Source organism: Echinops telfairi, unplaced genomic scaffold (genome assembly GCF_000313985.2).
Source record: "Echinops telfairi isolate 266 unplaced genomic scaffold, ASM31398v2 ScPeMD7_23;HRSCAF=83, whole genome shotgun sequence".
Classification (NCBI taxonomy): domain Eukaryota; kingdom Metazoa; phylum Chordata; class Mammalia; order Afrosoricida; family Tenrecidae; genus Echinops; species Echinops telfairi.
The window spans coordinates 36,691,472-36,699,523 of NW_022103920.1; positions in this window are offsets into that span (position 1 = coordinate 36,691,472).

Consider the following 8,052-nt stretch of genomic DNA (forward strand, 5'->3'; position numbering starts at 1 on the left):
CCCAAGCACATATGATATATTCAGTACATATGATATTTTCAATCATCTCATATATATGTGAAAGCTGGACATTGAATAAGGAACAACAAAGAGGAATTGATGCATTTGAATTTTGGTGCTGAAGAAAACTGAAAGTACCATGGACTACCAAAAGAACAAACAAATCTGTCTTAGGAGAAATACAGCTAGTCTGCTCCTCAGAGGTGAGCATGATGAGACTTGTCTCTCATATTTTGAACATGTCTTGAGCAGGGCATGATGCTTGGTGAAGTAGAGGGTCCGCAGAAAAGAGAAAGGTCATCAACAGGATGGATTGGCACAGTAGCTGCAACAAGGGGCTCAAACATAAAACAATTGTCAGGACTTTGGGTGCAGGACTTGGCAGTGTTTTGTTCTGTTGTACATAGGATTGTTACGAGCTGAAACTCAATAGCACTTAACAACATGATATGATCAAACATAATGTAATCAACTCCATACTGAAATCTACTATGAGCAGCCAAGCAGTTTGGGGAATATTCCAGTGAAGGGATATCTCTTGATCAGGTCAAAGCCCCGTGCAATTAGAATGAAGTTTCAGTGGGCTGGTGGCCGACCCTTATTTAAGTTGACACTGTGGGATGCTATCTCACTTCTTGCTGATCCAGATCCTGCAGTTGACTCATTTTGCCTGCCAACCCTGGGATACCTCAACGGCCCCTTATATTTACTAACAACCTTGGATTCATTGGATTTTGAATCCAGGAGCCCAATTTACTACCTGGTTCATCTTATTGCTTCCTACTTCTTCAGCATGGCTGCTACCAGACTTAGGAAAAGCCATGAACCCGACTTGCTGAACTTGGATTCACCAGCCTCTGCCTCCACCAACCTGTGGCCTTTCTGTTTCTAGGTTCATTCTCTTGCTTCCTGGTTCAGGAGCCCCAGCAGCTCCCGGGGTCAGGAAAAACCTCCAGCTTGTCATCTGACCCACGAATTTCAATCAGACAGGACTTAACCACTTTTACAACTGTGTAAGTCATTGTCTTGGTTTAAAATTATTTCTTTATGTATACGTGCCACTAGTTTTACTTCTCTGGAACCCGGCCTACCACAAAGAACAAGAGAATAGATGAATGAACATTTTATTTGCTTCCCTAACTTCAGGACTAAAATTGATCCTTCAAAAATTCAATCCCATATTAGAAGAAGGATAAGGTTTCTACTTAATTCTATTTACCAGTTCCTTCTTTTTCTCTCTCTATGCCCTAAAATGCCTTTATATTATAGATGACAGGTGGGTGATTGAGTAAAAGAAATAAAATTCACTGCCATAGAGTCAATTTTGACTCATTGATCTTATACAACAGGGTAGAACTGCCTCTGGGTTTCCAAGGTTGTAAATCTTTACAGAAGCAGAAAGCCTCATCTTTCTCATGTGGAGCAGTTAGTGGGTTTGAACTGCCAATTGTATGGTTGGCAGCCCATCGCATAACCTACTTGGGCTTCAGATATAGAAATATTATTGTTGAAGTTAACATTGAAATTAGCCAATTTTCATAAATTTACTATAGAATTCTGTCTGCCTTGCCTAATATCTAGTATTCGAAATCTCTTTGTCAAAAGCCTCTTTGCCTTTCACTTCTTGGCTGTTTCTTCTGTCAAAACAGTGGTTCGTTTATTCTATAGCATTTGGAAAGAGAAGGAAGAAAGACAAAATCTCCTTGTGTGGACTGTATTGGTCCATCAATACAGGCATGACTCTGTGAAGTCTAAATAATAAGACATTTCAGAATATTACAAGGGTTTCCATATAAAAGAAATAGCACATATAAAAGAAACTGCCCAGTCCTGGAAATACTTTATTTCCAGGAATAGATTTTATTCTGTATTCCATTAAACCAATAAAATAATAATAATCTCTTCACTTTCCATTTCATAAAGCTATCTAAATTGGAACCCACTCCTTCCTCTTAGCCCAAATTTTTACAACTCACAATTAAGACTCATAAACCTTGTGGGGCATTTTATAATGTGGATCTGAGAATCTGAGGCTCTGGGCCTAGAAGAGTGTAGAATGTGTAAGAACACTTAATGATTATTACTTGAGGAGAAGTGTCCTAATTTAAACAACGGCCAATTAGCAATTCCTGGTGAAGCTTGCAGAGGGCCCGTGAAAGTTAATCCTGCTTGAATTCCTGTCACAGAGTCATCTCATGTAAGCACTATATGTTCCTGAAAATGTCAGTTGAACGTTTGTAAGTTAAAGACTAAGTTTTCAGAGATCTGTGTTATCTTTACAAAGAGAAGCTTTCTCTTAATTTCTCATTGATTTGCAATTGGCAATGGCTCAATTTATGCTTGGCCTTCTCAACTTCTTTGTTAGATAACAAATATTCCAGGGCTCCAGGGAGGCTATATGAGTATCTTTTAAATGGTTTAGTAATGTGAATCAATATCTACTTATTGATTAGAATAGGGATGTGCATGTACAATGGGGAAACTGCTAATGTTAGCATCCCTCTGGGAAAAGGGGAGGTAAAGGCAATGGAAAGAAGATGCTGTGAGCAAACTCCCCATCATTATATAATTGAGCCTCTCAAAATGGAAAGAATGCTGGGATTCTTGATCCCTTTTGACAAATTAGGAAGCTCTGAGAAGCGACACGGCACAGGCAGGCCTGCAGCACATCTGTCCAGCTGACTGTTGGACCACGTCCATTTACTTCCTGCTCATCACGAAATCTTAGCTTCACTTAAATCTCGGAGCTCATTTTCAGAAAGTTAGGAAGAACTTTCTAAAAAGGTCTTAGAAATCAACAAGGTGTCACTTCTTGGAAATTTCCACATATGGAAAATTGCATATGTTTGGATTAAGTCAAGCTCCAAAGTCCATTGTATAAAAAAAATTATTATGTGAATTTCCTAATAACAATGATATTTTACAGAATTCTACAATATTTTGCTTTAAAATATGAGTCAGTGCCATCATTTCTATACTGAAGGAAGAAATGACTCATTGCTAGTGCGGTCAGTCGAACTGTGCAAAAAACAACGGCCCTGCGTTACTGGTTTTCTGTCCCACCCAGCTACCCTGGAAGGCCAGTAACGCCCAGTCTCACTGCTCTTCTCTGTTGATTCCTCACAGTAAAATGAATGTCTAGTGACAATGCCCTTGACTGCGCTTCAGATTACCCTTGCCTCAGACTTAGAATTAGAATATATTCTGGGACTTCGGCAAAGGTCTGGTGCTGGAATCCTAGCAATGGTGTATTTCCTTAGGAAGAGAAGTCATGACTGATCCATAGCCTTTTCACACAGTCAGTTCAATTGAACGGAAAAGTAATATTTAGTTGAATTTTTATAGCCTTTGATGATACCCTGGCAAGGCTCATGACGAGATCGACATCTTCTATTTTTATATTTCAAATGAACAGCTAGTGAAGATGCCTATCGGTAGAAGTTGGAAGGATGGGGATTGAGAGATTTCACCTCTATATAAGCTTAAAGTGTTAATGCGGGCTTTGTGAGTGATGTGTATGAAGCTGTCATTGCCTTTGCAAATTGTGCATTGAAGGGAAGCTAGGATGACATGGGATCACGGAATCATTTCTAGAACACTGGGAACCTACACTAAGGTAGACATGGGAAGGAAAGAAGAAATCATTTTATTTGGGGAATAGCATATAGGAGGGGTCAGTTAAATGTCATTACTGAACGTGAACATTGAAGATGAAGAAAGTCAGGGGAATATGGAGTTTCAAACCTGGGACTTAAAGGAGTAAAAAATACCCCTGGCAGAAGAAAGCTAAAGGAGAGTCTCTAATGTCTTAATTAGTGTTCTCTGTCCCTCGGTTCTAATATCCATTGCAAGGGCTACACAGAACGCACATGATAAACAATCATGATAAAAAGGCTTATTAAGGGAGTTAAGTTGCTTTGCCAATGAGAAATGCTCAAGGTTGAGTTGTTTAACAGTACATGTTAAAAAATTCCTTAGGATCTGCTAATAAATGCCCAAAGAGGCATGCCCCTATGCTCTAAGCCTCAACCGGAGGCATTTCGCTACAACTCTGTGGGTCAGCAAGCCCAGCTTCCCCAACTGAGCCCCTAAAGACGCACCACTTGACAAGCCCTCTTCCACAAAAGCACTGAGCGCTACTTGATCTGTGGGTTGAACAGTCCATCATTCGTTTCCATGCTCTGGCTCCCAGTTCCACCGCTGTGGAACTCTGCTGATGTTTCAGCCGTCTCTAATTGTGTTACATCTCAACCTCTCTAAAGCGGTGAGACTTACATTCAGGAGGTTATCATGGCTGGATAGTTGGAGTGTAATGAGAACTATTTAATCCCCAAGAGTTTAAGAACTGATCAGCGTAGGGAGGACAGCAAGAACTGAGATATCAGTGTGGAAATTTGGAAAAGAAAGGAGAGCCAGTGGTGGACATAATTAAAAGGAACAGGGAGAGGCATAGAAGAAGCAATGAGGTAAAGTTGCATGGAACCCTGAAATGAATTCAATTACACAAAGAAACACACCACATAAGAATTAAATATTATAAAAGCATTATAAAAATGTCTTCTGGAAGGCTGTGTTTGAATTAGAGTCAAAGGCTTTTCTTAGATTTACAAGGGTCACGATGATACAGTGGGTAGTAGAAAGGTTGCTCCGATATCCATAAATTTAACACTTTGGAATAGGGGAGAGTGGACAGATTACACATTTCAGTAAGGCAGTCTTGGCAAAACTCAAGAACTCTGGCTAATGAAAACTATGCAAATGTACCTCATTACATTTTAGTGTTAAGTGAACACACTGAGTAATGTGGCATAAATGTACTCTGCAAATTTGGAAGGAGTTTACAATTTGTTCCTAATGGTATTACAGAAAAATTAATTCTTAATTGAAATACCTAAGGCTCTAAGGACAAAGACTGGCTGCCCCATATAGTTTTTATCGGGGCATAAATAATGCTAATCTTGTGCACTTCTAACTTGTGAAAGTAGAATACATTTATGTAAATAATCTATGTGATTTTTAAACAATGAAACTAGAGTTTAAATGAGTTATATTGGCAGGACACAAGGGTCTCGCCTTAAGTAGAATGGTCTGTTCTCCCATCTCAATGCAATTGCAGTGTGCTTCTCAACATAAACGACACAGTGCAGGTCAAATAAAATTTAAATTACAATAGCATCTAACAGATGACAAAGCCTAGGGACCCCTAGCACAAAATCTATTCCTAAACTCACTCAAACAAGCCCTCTATTTTTCCTCCTCCTCTTTCTCTCCCTCCCTCTCTAACATTAACCCCAGTTCAGAAGACAGGGAAATATGTTTTTCACACAGAAAAAGAAATAAACCGTTGCAGTATTATGAAAATTATGTAGCATTGAGCTTGTGATCATAGGCTGCCATTCATACTTGAAAACATTTTTTGCCACCGGCTAGCTATTCGAGTAGAATTTCCAAGAGACAAATATTACTGCAACTTTTTGAACTGTCAATTTAATAAACAACATTACCAGAGAACTAGAGGTGCCCGAGAGAGTCAGTCATCTTGATATAGCACCAGTTCTTCATTTCATCTGGGGACACTGAAAACACTAAAACTTCTGCCACTGAGTCTATTTGGAATCATTTAAGGGCGACCCCCTCGAAGGGTCGGCGTCTGTAAATCTTTATAGTAGCAGGTAGACTCATCTCTCAAATACAGAGTGGCTGATGGATTTGAAACACCAAACCTTGAGGTCAGCAATCCAATGCCGACCTGTGGTGCCACCAGGGCTCCTCAAATCACAGCCAAACTTGCTGCCAGCCTGTCAGGTTTGACTCCCAGCAACTCTAAGGACAGAGCCTCATGGGTTTCCAAGTTTGAAAGGCCTGAAGCAAGCAGAAAGCTTCATCTTTCTCCAGGAGAGCACTGGTGGGGTGTCGAACTACTGACCGTGTGGTTGGAAGTCCAGGATGTAACCCACTATGCCAACAGGTCTCCTGGTCCCTGATAATTATCTCAAATGCTGTCTACCCTGATTCATAGAAACCCATGTCTGACAGGGTAGACATGTGTATCAGAAAGTCTTCAATGACTGATTGGGGGTGGTAGATCTGCAGACTTTCTGCAAAGGCATAACTTGGTACACTGGAACCTCCAATCTTTCCAATGTTTCAATGAACAGTTGAATGCATTCATAATTTTGCACCACCCAGGGACCCTTAGTACTTAACAAAGTAGTCTCACTGAATATACTCCCTGTGATATGAAACAATTACAATTATATCTTGTTTGGTGATTGTTGTTTGTGAATAAGATTTCCTTAAAATTTTCCAAAGCATTAGAGAGATTTTTCTATATGACTAGAACTCTGAATAGCCTAGTAAATTTCATTTTACCCAGACTTAGCCCACCCCTGAACTAAATTTCTCACAACTCCCTGTAAATAACGAATCAATATGTTTTTACACTAATTGGGTACACTTAAAAATTCTTCGCTGAATTTTGTACTTACGTGAGGAATTGTAGGTCTCTTTTTATGTGCTATACACCAAAGGCAGCTGTAATGTCTGACTTGCCACAAAGAAGGGAGCTGAACCATTTTTAAATTGAAAAATCATGATGCCCCCAAAAGGCAAATTCAAAATAATAAATGCAGTTCTAAAACATCTATCACATCCGTGGAAAGGAAGGAATATTTAAGGGAAGAAAATGTGAGGTTTTTTCCCTTGAATCTATAGCTATACCTCACCTTTTCTTTAGATGTTTAGGAAGTAGGAGCCAGTATCCTAAAAAGTATGTATTAATTATATAAAACACATCATTTACAAATGATTCTGCCTCTTAGAAAATACTCCAGGTATTTTATAAGGAACAATACTGTTTAAGTACCAAAAATATACACAACTGCAGAAGCAATTAAAATCAGTAATAAAAATCAAGCATAAAATCAGTGTACCATGCCAAAGGCCCTCTGAAATAAAAGAGCTTAAAACCTACAGAACATAAAAGGCAGCTAATTCAGTGGTTGTCCTCAATTGAAAGGAGAGGACATTTCATAGCCGCAGGCTGACAGATTGGAATTCCTTTCCCTATGCTTCTGTTTCAAACTGAAAATTACCTTGCCTCAAATTTCACCAAATGTCATCATTTCTCTTCTTTCCAAGATGGTCTGCTTAGATAAGAGCACTACCAGAGAGACTCTAATCTGTTCGGGTCCTTTATAAATATACCGGTGTATCGGTTTTTGATTTTTTCTCAAACTATGTTGACCATCTAGCTTTATGCAAAAAAAATTCTTAAATAAACAATGTTTCTCCACTCGCACTTCCAACCTCAATCAAGATCCTTGAGCATATGAACATCCAGGCACTTGTGGGTTAAATAAGAAAGCAAAGGTAATTTTTCATAAATCATATCCTTTTCTGGGAAAGACTTGATTTTCTAACAGAGCCATAAATGTGTCCACGTTTCAAGAATGAAGCGTTCACTTTTCAAGAATGAGGCAGAAAACATCTAAATAAAGTTGTCTTCAGGTGTTAAAACTCTGCTTTAAAGCTGAGCAGGCAGGGACATGTCTTTCTCCTTCATCTTGGTAACAATTAACCCCAGCGTCTTTCAGTGAATGGTAAAATGTTATGCTCAGACTCTGATCTCAGTCAGGTTTCCTGGACTGCGCTGCACAATGCTTACTTCTCTACGATAACAAGCTCCAAGCCAGTCTGGTTTTAATGTGGCTCAGTGTTGTGCTTGGTACATATATAAAGAAATGGAACAAAGACACTTTTGCCACCAAAAGTATGCGTTTGAGTGAATTTCAAACAGACAAATATCGCTGAATATATTTTTAGTTTGCTTAGTTCCAATGTGTTTGAAGAAAGAACTTCACACCTCTTTCCCACTAATCAGAGAAAGCTTTGTGAGATTCACAAGGACAGAAGAGAGAAAAGACGATTCAGAGATATGAAAAAAGTTTTATTTTATTTTTCTTTTCTTTTGGCATTAGGAGAGAGGTTGAAAGGGATCAAAAGTGAAAAGCTATAAAGAATAAAGAAAACAAGCCAGTTTACCTGAAAAAG